The sequence below is a fragment of the Cetorhinus maximus genome, unplaced genomic scaffold (assembly GCF_964194155.1).
Source record: "Cetorhinus maximus unplaced genomic scaffold, sCetMax3.hap1.1 HAP1_SCAFFOLD_540, whole genome shotgun sequence".
In the NCBI taxonomy this organism is placed as follows: domain Eukaryota; kingdom Metazoa; phylum Chordata; class Chondrichthyes; order Lamniformes; family Cetorhinidae; genus Cetorhinus; species Cetorhinus maximus.
The window spans coordinates 123,354-137,719 of NW_027596482.1; the positions used below are offsets into that span (position 1 = coordinate 123,354).

Here is a 14,366-nt window from a genome sequence, read left to right on the forward strand (position 1 = left end):
TGCTAATTAAGAATGCAAGACAGGATATTCAAAGTACAGCTCTAGTGGGGGTGGGGTGGAAAGACTAAAGGTCTTTAGTCATTCTTAATTAGCACTTTTCTCAGACAAAGACCACCACCTTCAACACCTCTTTGACCCTTTTGTCTCTGACATCTTTTGATTATCTGCTCACACCACACCCTCAATGTGTCTCTTCCCCCCCCACCCACCTTAAACCAATTTATATTTCTCCCTTGTTGAAACTATGCTTCAGTTCTGCTGAAGGGCCATGAGGGCTCGAAACGTTGACTGGTTTCTTCTCCGCCGATGCTGCCAGACTTGCTGAGTTTTTCCAGGTAATTCTGTTTTTATTTTGTTTTGGATTTCCAGCATCCGCAGTAGCTTTTAGCTTTTTGTTTTTATCCAACTTTCTTTCTTTCTCTCTCTCTCTCTCTCTCTCTCACTCACTCACCCGCAGCAGCTACACACAAAAAACACGCACGCTCACCCAACACTCACAGACAGCACTCTCATCTCACAAACACTCTACCTCACTTATACAAAAACAGCTTTCACTTGCAAATACACCTCTCAAACACTCTCTTAGCTGCACCTTTCGCCTCACAACATTTTAAACCAGCTCTCTGCTGCCGCTGCCGCTGCTGCTGCTGACACAGCAACAATCAAAACTCACACCTCAAAGCTCACACACTTTACACAGCTACTCCGAAACCTCTACATCCACATTCACACAATCCTTACATTGCACAAGGAGCCCATTCCGCCCGTCGTGCCTGCACCAGCTCTCCCGGTGAACATTTCACCTCGTGCCTTTCTCCTGCCTTCTCCACGTAACCCGGCACATGCTTTCTTTTCAAATAATCATCTCATTCCCTCTTCAATTGAACCTGCCTCCGCCGCGCTATCAGGTGGTGCATTCCAGACCCTGACCGCTCGCTGCTCCTATCGCTTTTGCTTCTTTTGCCAGTTACTTTAAACCTGTGCCCTCTCCTTCTCGATCCTTGCCCCGGTGCAAACAGTTTCTCCCTATCTACTCTCTCCAGACCCCTCATGATTTTCAATACCTCTATCAAGTCTCCTCTCAGACTTCTTTTCCCCAAGGAATACAGTCCCAACTTCTCCAATCTTACTTCATAACTCAACTTCCTCGCCCCTGGAACCAAACTCGTAAACCTCTTCTGCACTCTCTCCAATGCCTCCACTACCTTCCTAAAATGCAAGTCAAAATGCAATCCCTCAGAGTCGGCATGGCTTTACGAAGAGTAAATCGTGTTTGACTAATTTGCTAGAGTTCTTTGAAGATGTGACAAGCAAAGTGGATAACGGGGATCCTGTAGATGTAGTATGTCTGGACTTCCAGAAGGCATTTGATAAGGTGCCGCACAAAAGATTAATACACAAGATAAGATCACACGCAGCTAAGGGTAATATATTAGCTTGGATAGAGGATTGGCTAACCAACAGAAAGCAGAGAGTCAAGATAAATGGGTCTTTTGTGGATGCCAAGCTGTAACTAGTGGGGTGCCACAGGGTTCGGTCCTCGGGCCCCAACTATTTACTTGGATTCAGGAGTAGAAGGTACTATAGCTAAATTTGCAGATGACACCAAAATAGGTGGGAAAGTAAGTTGCAATGAAGAAATAAGAAATTTACAAATGGATATGGACAGGTTAGGTGAATGGGCCAAAATTTGGCAGATGGAGTTTAACTAAGTTAAATAAGTTTAATAAGTGTGCGGTTATCCATTTTGGTCAGAAGAATAAAAAGGCGACTTATTATTCAAATGGAGAGAAACTTCAGAAATGCTTCAGCACAGAGGGATCTGGGTGTCCTCGCGCACGAATCGCTGAAAGCTAGTATGCAGGTACAGCAGGTAACAAGGAAGGCAAATGGAATCGCTTCTCGGCCTTTTGGCTAAGATCAAGTGTTGCAGGGGCGACACCATGGTCCTACCAAGGCAAGGTCGGGATGGAAGGGCTATAACCAATCGCAATCGAAATCCATACCGTGGGTTACCTATCACCGTCCGAGTCACGGTGAACCACAGCGAAGGAGGATCACCTATGGATCGGGGCTTCTTCACCAGGAGGATCCTGTTGAAGGCGTGCGGCTTCCAAGCTACGGAGATCTTCACCCTGCACGACTCCCGCAAAGGCGGTTATTTTGACGTGACGTTCAAGCGGGTGGCAGACTGCGTCCGGCTCCTGAGGGTGTTCGAGGAGAAGAGAGACCTGCCGGAGATGAAGATCCTGACGGCGGAGCCGCACTTTTCTCTGCCGTTGCAACGGGAACGTGAGGTGATGGTGCATGTGTACAACCCCTTCGTCCCTGTCGCCGACGTGGTCACCTTCCTCACCAGGTACTTCGATAAGGTGGGGAGCGGCACTGAGATTCGAGACGACTTGGGGATCTGGACAGGCAAACGCCTGTTTAAGGTCACGCTAAAGACCGATGGTAAGGGAGCCATTTTCCACCCTCCTTCCAGTTTCGCTATCGGGGGAAACCGTGGCTACCTGGTCTACGCTGGGCAACCCAAGCATTGTCGCTCATGCGGCAAGGCTGGTCATGTGGCGGCCAACTGCAGCGCCTCCCTCTGCAAGATCTGCAAACAGGAAGGGCACCAGACAAAAGACTGCAAACAGGCCAAGTGCTGCAACCTGTGTGGCGAGGCAAGTCACCTCTACAGGACCTGCCCCAAACGCTGCCGTACTTACGCACAGGCAGCCAAAGCCGACCACGGGGAAGCAGAAGAAATGTTTCGTGTCACTCCAACCACCAAGGCCCCCAGGGAGCTCAACGGGACAAAGGAGGACACAGAGAGAGACAAGGTGGAGAAAGAGATTGAGGCAACAGAGAGCCAATCAACAGCACTACCCCCTGAACCTTCCAGTCCTCAGGACAACGAATCAATGGAGGAGGAGGCAGCAGTGGAAAAGCAGCAGGGGGAGTGGCGGACGGTGAAGAACAAGAAAAGTAAGAGGGAGCGAAGAAGAAGCAAAGGCGTTTCCCAGAGAAGCGGCAAGAGGCGTCTCCCATCCGACACGGATGACAAGGGCAGCAGCTCTTCGGATGATGAAGTGCCAGAGCGGCACCGACAGAAGAGGCGGCAAAGCTCCAGGGCGTTGGAGGACGAGACACCCGAGCTCCAGAAAATTGGAGACAACAAGGAGACCAGCGCACCCCAACTTTGCCTGCAACCTGAGGAGGCCAGTGCACCACAGCCCCTGGAATCTGGGAGCAGTGAGGCAATCATCGCACCCCAGCTCCAGGAAGCCGGGAACAGCAACACCCCAGAGGGGGTGAGTTTTGGAGAAGCTTCTCCAGCAAAGGTCATCTCAAAATCCGCTCGCTACGTGAACCTCCAGATGCCACTGGAACAGAACACGGCCAAGGAGATCTACCTCAGCCCATCCAAAGTGAAGGAATTTGAGCTCACTACGGGTATGAAGGAGCAGACTAAAGGTCTGGGACTCTCAGAGACAGTGGGTTTGGTAGGAGAATAAATGCTTTAAAATGGGTTTAAAGATTGTATCCATAAATGTGCGTAGCATTAAATCTACTACGCGATGTGTTGCGACCTTGGACTACCTAGCCAAGGTCAAAGCTGACCTGTTGTTTCTGCAGGAGTGTGCGATACCGCACCTCAGCTCCTACAGGCAATGGTCACGATGGTGGTCCCACGGGCCATCGATCTGGTCGGGCGGAAACGACTCTCGTTCCTCCGGCCTGGGTATTCTGCTGCGGGGAGGCAACTTCACCGTCTCCGAGGTCAAGGAGGTGGTGGGCGGGCGACTCCTGGTAGCAGACGTAATGTACAAGAACGCTCCACTCCGGTTAATTAACGTGTACGGCCCGGCACAAGGGGCTGAGCGGCTGGAGGTTTTTCAGCAGCTCCCACTGCTGCTGGCGACCTCCAGGCCGGTCATTCTGGGCGGGGACTTCAACTGCATCATCGATGCGGCTGGACGATCCGGCAGGGCCGGAAGCAGATTGGACGCTACGTCCAGATCCCTGATGGAAACAGTTAAGGATGCCAAGCTGCACGACGTCTTCAGCAACCCTGCAGACGGAGCGCAGCGTAGATACACCTGGTCGCGGCCAGACGGGTCCATTCGTTCCAGGATAGACTTCCTGTTTGTGTCCCGTGCATTCACAGTCAGATCCACCGAGGTCAAGCCGGTGTTCTTCTCTGACCACTGCCTCCTACTGGCGGACTGCCACTTGGAGGAAGACCTGAGGGTGGGCAGGGGGGCATGGAAGCTAAATGTGCAACTGCTGACCCCAGAGAACATTGAGGAGCTCAAGAGGGATTACAAAGGTTGGAGAACCGTGAAACCCCTCTTTGAGTCCCTGACACACTGGTGGGAAGCGATCAAGGGAAGCATCAAGAGGTTTTTCATCCTCAAAGGCACCCAGAAAGCTAGAAAGGAACAGAGGGAAATGTCCCGACTCCAGAAAAAGATGCAGAATCTGCTGCGGCTGCAGTCGATGGGGGTCGATGTCAAGGAGGAGCTCCAAGAGGTGAAGGGCCAGCAAGCCTCGCACTTTGCCTCGGAGGCCTCCAAGATCATCTTCCGTTCCAGAGTCCGCTCCGTGGAGCAGGATGAGACGTGCTCACGTTTCTTCTTCCAAAAGGTACACAGAGAGCGCTCTGTGATCAGCAGCCTGAAGGAAGAAGACGGCTCAGTAAAGTCATCACGGTCCGACATTCTGAGGATCAGCAAATCCTTTTATGGCGGACTGTATGACGTGAAGCCCACGGACAGCACGGCCTCCCAGTCCTTCCTGTCCTCTATCACGGAGGTCTTAGACCACAGTACGCGGGAGAGCCTAGACAAACCGCTAACTCCTGACGAACTGACTAAGGCCCTCGAGTCCTTCGAGAAGAGTAAAACCCCCGGAAGCGACGGCCTGCCGGCGGAGTTGTATTCGGCTCTGTGGGACTTGATCGGCCCAGACCTGCTAGCAGTGTACGAGAGTATGCTCCTGGCCGGCAGCATGTCAGAATCCATGAGGAAAGGCATCATCACCCTCATCTACAAGCACAAGGGGGAAAGGGAGGAAATTAGAAATTGGCGACCCATTTCACTGTTGAATGTGGACTATAAGATTCTGTCCAAGGTCATCGCCAACCGGGTCAAATCCGCTCTGGAATTGGTGATTCACCCTGACCAGACCTGCTCTGTGCCAGGCAGGAAGATCTCTGACAGCCTGGCGCTGCTCAGGGATACGATTGCCTATGTACAGGACAGGGGTGTGGATACCTGCCTCATCAGCTTGGATCAGGAGAAGGCCTTTGACAGAATATCGCACACCTACATGGGGGATGTGCTCTCCAAAATGGGCTTTGGGGAGGGAATTCGAAATTGGATCCAACTGCTCTACACTAACATCAGTAGCGCAGTCTCAATCAATGGGTGGGAAACAGATAGCTTTCCCATTAAATCTGGAGTCAGGCAGGGCTGTCCTCTCTCGCCTGTCCTTTTCGTGTGCTGCATAGAACCCTTTGCCGAGTCCATCAGGAAGGATCCGGGCATAAGAGGAGTGACGATCCCAGGCAGTGGAGGCACTCAGGTAAAAGCCTCCCTGTACATGGACGACGTCGCCGTCTTCTGCTCGGATCCGCTGTCGGTGCGCAGACTGATGCACGTCTGCGACCAGTTCGAACTGGCCTCGGGAGCCAAGGTAAATCGTGGGAAGAGCGAGGCCATGTTCTTTGGGAACTGGGCTGACCGATCCTTTGTCCCCTTCACTGTCAGGGCTGACGGCCTGAAGGTGCTGGGGATATGGTTCGGAGGGACCGGGGCATGCGTTAGAAACTGGAAGGAGCGAGTGGCTATGGTGAAAAGGAAACTGGGCATGTGGGATCGACGCTCCCTCTCCATTGCGGGTAAGAACCTGGTCATCAGGTGTGAGGTACTCTCGCTGTTGCTGTACGTGGCGCAGGTCTGGCCCATTCCAGACTCCTGCGCGACGGCGATCACTCGAGCCATCTTCCGCTTTATCTGGAGGTCGAAAATGGATCGTGTCCGCAGGGACGCGATCTACAAGCCTCTAGATAAAGGGGGAAAAAACGTGCCCAACATCGCCCTCATACTGATGGCCACCTTTGTGTGCGGCTGCATCAAGCGGTGCGTAGACCCTCAGTACGCAAACACCAAGCGTCACTACGTGCTGAGGTTCTACCTGTCCCCGGTGTTGCGAAGGATGGGTCTGGCCACGCTGCCGCGGAACGCTCCAAGTAGTTGGACCGTGCCGTACCACCTGTCCCTGGTGGAAAAATTGATGCAGAAAAACACCTTTGACCACAAGTCCATCAGGCAGTGGTCAGCACGTAACGTCCTAGAGGCCCTGAGGGATAAGGAGAGGGTGGACCCTGTGGGATGGTTCCCCGAGCAGACTGTCAAAGTCATTTGGCAGAATGCCTCATCGCCAGAACTTTCCAACAAGCACCAAGACGTAGCTTGGCTGGTGGTGAGAAAGGCCCTCCCCGTCAGATCCTTCCTACACGCCAGGAAGCTCACCCCCTCTGCACGTTGCCCTCGAGGTGGCTGTGGTGGGGAAGAGACCGTTGTCCACCTCCTTGTGGATTGTGCCTTTGCAAAGAAAGTCTGGAGAGAGATGCAGTGGTTGCTGTCGAGGTTCATCCCGAGCAGTTCTGTGACACAGGACTCTGTGCTCTACGGGCTGTTCCCAGGGACACACACCGAGACAAACATCAACTGCAGCTGGAGGATCATCAACTCGGTGAAAGAGGCGCTTTGGTCTGCCCGAAACTTGTTGGTCTTCCAGCACAAAGAGTTGTCCCCGACCGATTGTTGCGGACTGGCACAATCCAAAGTCCAGGACTACGTGCTGAGGGACGCACTAAAGCTTGGGGCAGCTGCCGCAAAGGCGCAATGGGGAAGGGTCGCTGTCTAAGACCTTTCTACCACAGCGCACCGAGAGACTGGGAACTGTTTAGAGCCCCTCGGGCTGTACAGATCAAAATGAAAGGCTGTAAATGATTGTAATATTGTTTGTACTAATGCACCTGGTGATACATTTTGTAAAAGTTTAACCCTGGATTGTACCCTTGTAAGGTTGTTTTTGAAATGGTGTGGAATGTGATTGAAGATATTTTATGAATAAAGTATATTTTTACAAAAAAAAAAAAAAATCTGTTCTTATCAGTTTAATATCTGATACGTCCCTTATCTGGGGACCATATATTAAATTGATTTTTGGAGCAGGGAGATGGAATAGGGGCTTGCTCCGTCCACTCCACGCATCGACCCGGTATTGCAGTATCTCTGGGAACGGTGCACCCTCCCCTTTCCAGGGGATTTTCAATGCTAAAAATAGTTTTCTTACAAACATCTGCTTTCTTTACTTCTCAACATGTACATGTTCCAAAATCCAACTTTCTTTCTTTCTCTCTCTCTCTCTCTCTCTCTCACTCACTCACTCACCCGCAGCAGCTACACACAAAAAACACGCACTCTCACCCAACACTCGCTGGCAGGGCCGGCAGCAGATTGGACGCTACGTCCAGATCCCTGATGGAAACAGTTAAGGATGCCAAGCTGCACGACGTCTTCAGCAACCCTGCAGACCGAGCGCAGCGTAGATACACCTGGTCGCGGCCAGACGGGTCCATTCGTTCCAGGATAGACTTCCTGTTTGTGTCCCGTGCATTCACAGTCAGATCCACCGAGGTCAAGCCGGTGTTCTTCTCTGACCACTGCCTCCTACTGGCGGACTGCCACTTGGAGAAGGACCTGAGGGTGGGCAGGGGGGCATGGAAGCTAAATGTGCAACTGCTGACCCCAGAGAACATTGAGGAGCTCAAGAGGGATTACAAAGGTTGGAGAACCGTGAAACCCCTCTTTGAGTCCCTGACACACTGGTGGGAAGCGATCAAGGGAAACATCAAGAGGTTTTTCATCCTCAAAGGCACCCAGAAAGCTAGAAAGGAACCGAGGGAAATGTCCCGACTCCAGAAAAAGATGCAGAATCTGCTCCGGCTGCAGTCGATGGGGGTGGATGTCAAGGAGGAGCTCCAAGAGGTGAAGGGCCAGCAAGCCTCGCACTTTGCCTCGGAGGCCTCCAAGATCATCTTCCGTTCCAGAGTCCGCTCCATGGAGCAGGATGAGACGTGCTCACGTTTCTTCTTCCAAAAGGTACACAGAGAGCGCTCTGTGATCAGCAGCCTGAAGGAAGAAGACGGCTCAGTAAAGTCATCACGGTCCGACATTCTGAGGATCAGCAAATCCTTTTATGGCGGACTGTATGACGTGAAGCCCACGGACAGCACGGCCTCCCAGTCCTTCCTGTCCTCTATCACGGAGGTCTTAGACCACAGTACGCGGGAGAGCCTAGACAAACCGCTAACTCCTGACGAACTGACTAAGGCCCTCGAGTCCTTCGAGAAGAGTAAAACCCCCGGAAGCGACGGCCTGCCGGCGGAGTTGTATTCGGCTCTGTGGGACTTGATCGGCCCAGACCTGCTAGCAGTGTACGAGAGTATGCTCCTGGCCGGCAGCATGTCAGAATCCATGAGGAAAGGCATCATCACCCTCATCTACAAGCACAAGGGGGAAAGGGAGGAAATTAGAAATTGGCGACCCATTTCACTGTTGAATGTGGACTATAAGATTCTGTCCAAGGTCATCGCCAACCGGGTCAAATCCGCTCTGGAATTGGTGATTCACCCTGACCAGACCTGCTCTGTGCCAGGCAGGAAGATCTCTGACAGCCTGGCGCTGCTCAGGGATACGATTGCCTATGTACAGGACAGGGGTGTGGATACCTGCCTCATCAGCTTGGATCAGGAGAAGGCCTTTGACAGAATATCGCACACCTACATGGGGGATGTGCTCTCCAAAATGGGCTTTGGGGAGGGAATTCGAAATTGGATCCAACTGCTCTACACTAACATCAGTAGCGCAGTCTCAATCAATGGGTGGGAAACAGATAGCTTTCCCATTAAATCTGGAGTCAGGCAGGGCTGTCCTCTCTCGCCTGTCCTTTTCGTGTGCTGCATAGAACCCTTTGCCGAGTCCATCAGGAAGGATCCGGGCATAAGAGGAGTGACGATCCCAGGCAGTGGAGGCACTCAGGTAAAAGCCTCCCTGTACATGGACGACGTCGCCGTCTTCTGCTCGGATCCGCTGTCGGTGCGCAGACTGATGCACGTCTGCGACCAGTTCGAACTGGCCTCGGGAGCCAAGGTAAATCGTGGGAAGAGCGAGGCCATGTTCTTTGGGAACTGGGCTGACCGATCCTTTGTCCCCTTCACTGTCAGGGCTGACGGCCTGAAGGTGCTGGGGATATGGTTCGGAGGGACCGGGGCATGCGTTAGAAACTGGAAGGAGCGAGTGGCTATGGTGAAAAGGAAACTGGGCATGTGGGATCGACGCTCCCTCTCCATTGCGGGTAAGAACCTGGTCATCAGGTGTGAGGTACTCTCGCTGTTGCTGTACGTGGCGCAGGTCTGGCCCATTCCAGACTCCTGCGCGACGGCGATCACTCGAGCCATCTTCCGCTTTATCTGGAGGTCGAAAATGGATCGTGTCCGCAGGGACGCGATCTACAAGCCTCTAGATAAAGGGGGAAAAAACGTGCCCAACATCGCCCTCATACTGATGGCCACCTTTGTGTGCGGCTGCATCAAGCGGTGCGTAGACCCTCAGTACGCAAACACCAAGCGTCACTACGTGCTGAGGTTCTACCTGTCCCCGGTGTTGCGAAGGATGGGTCTGGCCACGCTGCCGCGGAACGCTCCAAGTAGTTGGACCGTGCCGTACCACCTGTCCCTGGTGGAAAAATTGATGCAGAAAAACACCTTTGACCACAAGTCCATCAGGCAGTGGTCAGCACGTAACGTCCTAGAGGCCCTGAGGGATAAGGAGAGGGTGGACCCTGTGGGATGGTTCCCCGAGCAGACTGTCAAAGTCATTTGGCAGAATGCCTCATCGCCAGAACTTTCCAACAAGCACCAAGACGTAGCTTGGCTGGTGGTGAGAAAGGCCCTCCCCGTCAGATCCTTCCTACACGCCAGGAAGCTCACCCCCTCTGCACGTTGCCCTCGAGGTGGCTGTGGTGGGGAAGAGACCGTTGTCCACCTCCTTGTGGATTGTGCCTTTGCAAAGAAAGTCTGGAGAGAGATGCAGTGGTTGCTGTCGAGGTTCATCCCGAGCAGTTCTGTGACACAGGACTCTGTGCTCTACGGGCTGTTCCCAGGGACACACACCGAGACAAACATCAACTGCAGCTGGAGGATCATCAACTCGGTGAAAGAGGCGCTTTGGTCTGCCCGAAACTTGTTGGTCTTCCAGCACAAAGAGTTGTCCCCGACCGATTGTTGCGGACTGGCACAATCCAAAGTCCAGGACTACGTGCTGAGGGACGCACTAAAGCTTGGGGCAGCTGCCGCAAAGGCGCAATGGGGAAGGGTCGCTGTCTAAGACCTTTCTACCACAGCGCACCGAGAGACTGGGAACTGTTTAGAGCCCCTCGGGCTGTACAGATCAAAATGAAAGGCTGTAAATGATTGTAATATTGTTTGTACTAATGCACCTGGTGATACATTTTGTAAAAGTTTAACCCTGGATTGTACCCTTGTAAGGTTGTTTTTGAAATGGTGTGGAATGTGATTGAAGATATTTTATGAATAAAGTATATTTTTACAAAAAAAAAAAAAAATCTGTTCTTATCAGTTTAATATCTGATACGTCCCTTATCTGGGGACCATATATTAAATTGATTTTTGGAGCAGGGAGATGGAATAGGGGCTTGCTCCGTCCACTCCACGCATCGACCCGGTATTGCAGTATCTCTGGGAACGGTGCACCCTCCCCTTTCCAGGGGATTTTCAATGCTAAAAATAGTTTTCTTACAAACATCTGCTTTCTTTACTTCTCAACATGTACATGTTCCAAAATCCAACTTTCTTTCTTTCTCTCTCTCTCTCTCTCTCTCTCACTCACTCACTCACCCGCAGCAGCTACACACAAAAAACACGCACTCTCACCCAACACTCGCTGGCAGGGCCGGCAGCAGATTGGACGCTACGTCCAGATCCCTGATGGAAACAGTTAAGGATGCCAAGCTGCACGACGTCTTCAGCAACCCTGCAGACCGAGCGCAGCGTAGATACACCTGGTCGCGGCCAGACGGGTCCATTCGTTCCAGGATAGACTTCCTGTTTGTGTCCCGTGCATTCACAGTCAGATCCACCGAGGTCAAGCCGGTGTTCTTCTCTGACCACTGCCTCCTACTGGCGGACTGCCACTTGGAGAAGGACCTGAGGGTGGGCAGGGGGGCATGGAAGCTAAATGTGCAACTGCTGACCCCAGAGAACATTGAGGAGCTCAAGAGGGATTACAAAGGTTGGAGAACCGTGAAACCCCTCTTTGAGTCCCTGACACACTGGTGGGAAGCGATCAAGGGAAACATCAAGAGGTTTTTCATCCTCAAAGGCACCCAGAAAGCTAGAAAGGAACCGAGGGAAATGTCCCGACTCCAGAAAAAGATGCAGAATCTGCTCCGGCTGCAGTCGATGGGGGTGGATGTCAAGGAGGAGCTCCAAGAGGTGAAGGGCCAGCAAGCCTCGCACTTTGCCTCGGAGGCCTCCAAGATCATCTTCCGTTCCAGAGTCCGCTCCATGGAGCAGGATGAGACGTGCTCACGTTTCTTCTTCCAAAAGGTACACAGAGAGCGCTCTGTGATCAGCAGCCTGAAGGAAGAAGACGGCTCAGTAAAGTCATCACGGTCCGACATTCTGAGGATCAGCAAATCCTTTTATGGCGGACTGTATGACGTGAAGCCCACGGACAGCACGGCCTCCCAGTCCTTCCTGTCCTCTATCACGGAGGTCTTAGACCACAGTACGCGGGAGAGCCTAGACAAACCGCTAACTCCTGACGAACTGACTAAGGCCCTCGAGTCCTTGGAGAAGAGTAAAACCCCCGGAAGCGACGGCCTGCCGGCGGAGTTGTATTCGGCTCTGTGGGACTTGATCGGCCCAGACCTGCTAGCAGTGTACGAGAGTATGCTCCTGGCCGGCAGCATGTCAGAATCCATGAGGAAAGGCATCATCACCCTCATCTACAAGCACAAGGGGGAAAGGGAGGAAATTAGAAATTGGCGACCCATTTCACTGTTGAATGTGGACTATAAGATTCTGTCCAAGGTCATCGCCAACCGGGTCAAATCCGCTCTGGAATTGGTGATTCACCCTGACCAGACCTGCTCTGTGCCAGGCAGGAAGATCTCTGACAGCCTGGCGCTGCTCAGGGATACGATTGCCTATGTACAGGACAGGGGTGTGGATACCTGCCTCATCAGCTTGGATCAGGAGAAGGCCTTTGACAGAATATCGCACACCTACATGGGGGATGTGCTCTCCAAAATGGGCTTTGGGGAGGGAATTCGAAATTGGATCCAACTGCTCTACACTAACATCAGTAGCGCAGTCTCAATCAATGGGTGGGAAACAGATAGCTTTCCCATTAAATCTGGAGTCAGGCAGGGCTGTCCTCTCTCGCCTGTCCTTTTCGTGTGCTGCATAGAACCCTTTGCCGAGTCCATCAGGAAGGATCCGGGCATAAGAGGAGTGACGATCCCAGGCAGTGGAGGCACTCAGGTAAAAGCCTCCCTGTACATGGACGACGTCGCCGTCTTCTGCTCGGATCCGCTGTCGGTGCGCAGACTGATGCACGTCTGCGACCAGTTCGAACTGGCCTCGGGAGCCAAGGTAAATCGTGGGAAGAGCGAGGCCATGTTCTTTGGGAACTGGGCTGACCGATCCTTTGTCCCCTTCACTGTCAGGGCTGACGGCCTGAAGGTGCTGGGGATATGGTTCGGAGGGACCGGGGCATGCGTTAGAAACTGGAAGGAGCGAGTGGCTATGGTGAAAAGGAAACTGGGCATGTGGGATCGACGCTCCCTCTCCATTGCGGGTAAGAACCTGGTCATCAGGTGTGAGGTACTCTCGCTGTTGCTGTACGTGGCGCAGGTCTGGCCCATTCCAGACTCCTGCGCGACGGCGATCACTCGAGCCATCTTCCGCTTTATCTGGAGGTCGAAAATGGATCGTGTCCGCAGGGACGCGATCTACAAGCCTCTAGATAAAGGGGGAAAAAACGTGCCCAACATCGCCCTCATACTGATGGCCACCTTTGTGTGCGGCTGCATCAAGCGGTGCGTAGACCCTCAGTACGCAAACACCAAGCGTCACTACGTGCTGAGGTTCTACCTGTCCCCGGTGTTGCGAAGGATGGGTCTGGCCACGCTGCCGCGGAACGCTCCAAGTAGTTGGACCGTGCCGTACCACCTGTCCCTGGTGGAAAAATTGATGCAGAAAAACACCTTTGACCACAAGTCCATCAGGCAGTGGTCAGCACGTAACGTCCTAGAGGCCCTGAGGGATAAGGAGAGGGTGGACCCTGTGGGATGGTTCCCCGAGCAGACTGTCAAAGTCATTTGGCAGAATGCCTCATCGCCAGAACTTTCCAACAAGCACCAAGACGTAGCTTGGCTGGTGGTGAGAAAGGCCCTCCCCGTCAGATCCTTCCTACACGCCAGGAAGCTCACCCCCTCTGCACGTTGCCCTCGAGGTGGCTGTGGTGGGGAAGAGACCGTTGTCCACCTCCTTGTGGATTGTGCCTTTGCAAAGAAAGTCTGGAGAGAGATGCAGTGGTTGCTGTCGAGGTTCATCCCGAGCAGTTCTGTGACACAGGACTCTGTGCTCTACGGGCTGTTCCCAGGGACACACACCGAGACAAACATCAACTGCAGCTGGAGGATCATCAACTCGGTGAAAGAGGCGCTTTGGTCTGCCCGAAACTTGTTGGTCTTCCAGCACAAAGAGTTGTCCCCGACCGATTGTTGCGGACTGGCACAATCCAAAGTCCAGGACTACGTGCTGAGGGACGCACTAAAGCTTGGGGCAGCTGCCGCAAAGGCGCAATGGGGAAGGGTCGCTGTCTAAGACCTTTCTACCACAGCGCACCGAGAGACTGGGAACTGTTTAGAGCCCCTCGGGCTGTACAGATCAAAATGAAAGGCTGTAAATGATTGTAATATTGTTTGTACTAATGCACCTGGTGATACATTTTGTAAAAGTTTAACCCTGGATTGTACCCTTGTAAGGTTGTTTTTGAAATGGTGTGGAATGTGATTGAAGATATTTTATGAATAAAGTATATTTTTACAAAAAAAAAAAAAAATCTGTTCTTATCAGTTTAATATCTGATACGTCCCTTATCTGGGGACCATATATTAAATTGATTTTTGGAGCAGGGAGATGGAATAGGGGCTTGCTCCGTCCACTCCACGCATCGACCCGGTATTGCAGTATCTCTGGGAACGGTGCACCCTCC

General features: G+C 52.6%; 3 pseudogenes; all 3 read left to right on the forward strand.

Moving 5' to 3' along the window:
* Positions 1-7,134: 7,134 nt before the first annotated feature.
* On the forward strand, positions 7,135-7,312 carry LOC144674048 (U2 spliceosomal RNA; annotated as a pseudogene).
* Positions 7,313-10,661: 3,349 nt separating this feature from the next.
* LOC144674009 (U2 spliceosomal RNA) lies at positions 10,662-10,839 on the forward strand (annotated as a pseudogene).
* A 3,349-nt stretch (positions 10,840-14,188) lies between these two features.
* LOC144674010 (U2 spliceosomal RNA) lies at positions 14,189-14,366 on the forward strand (annotated as a pseudogene).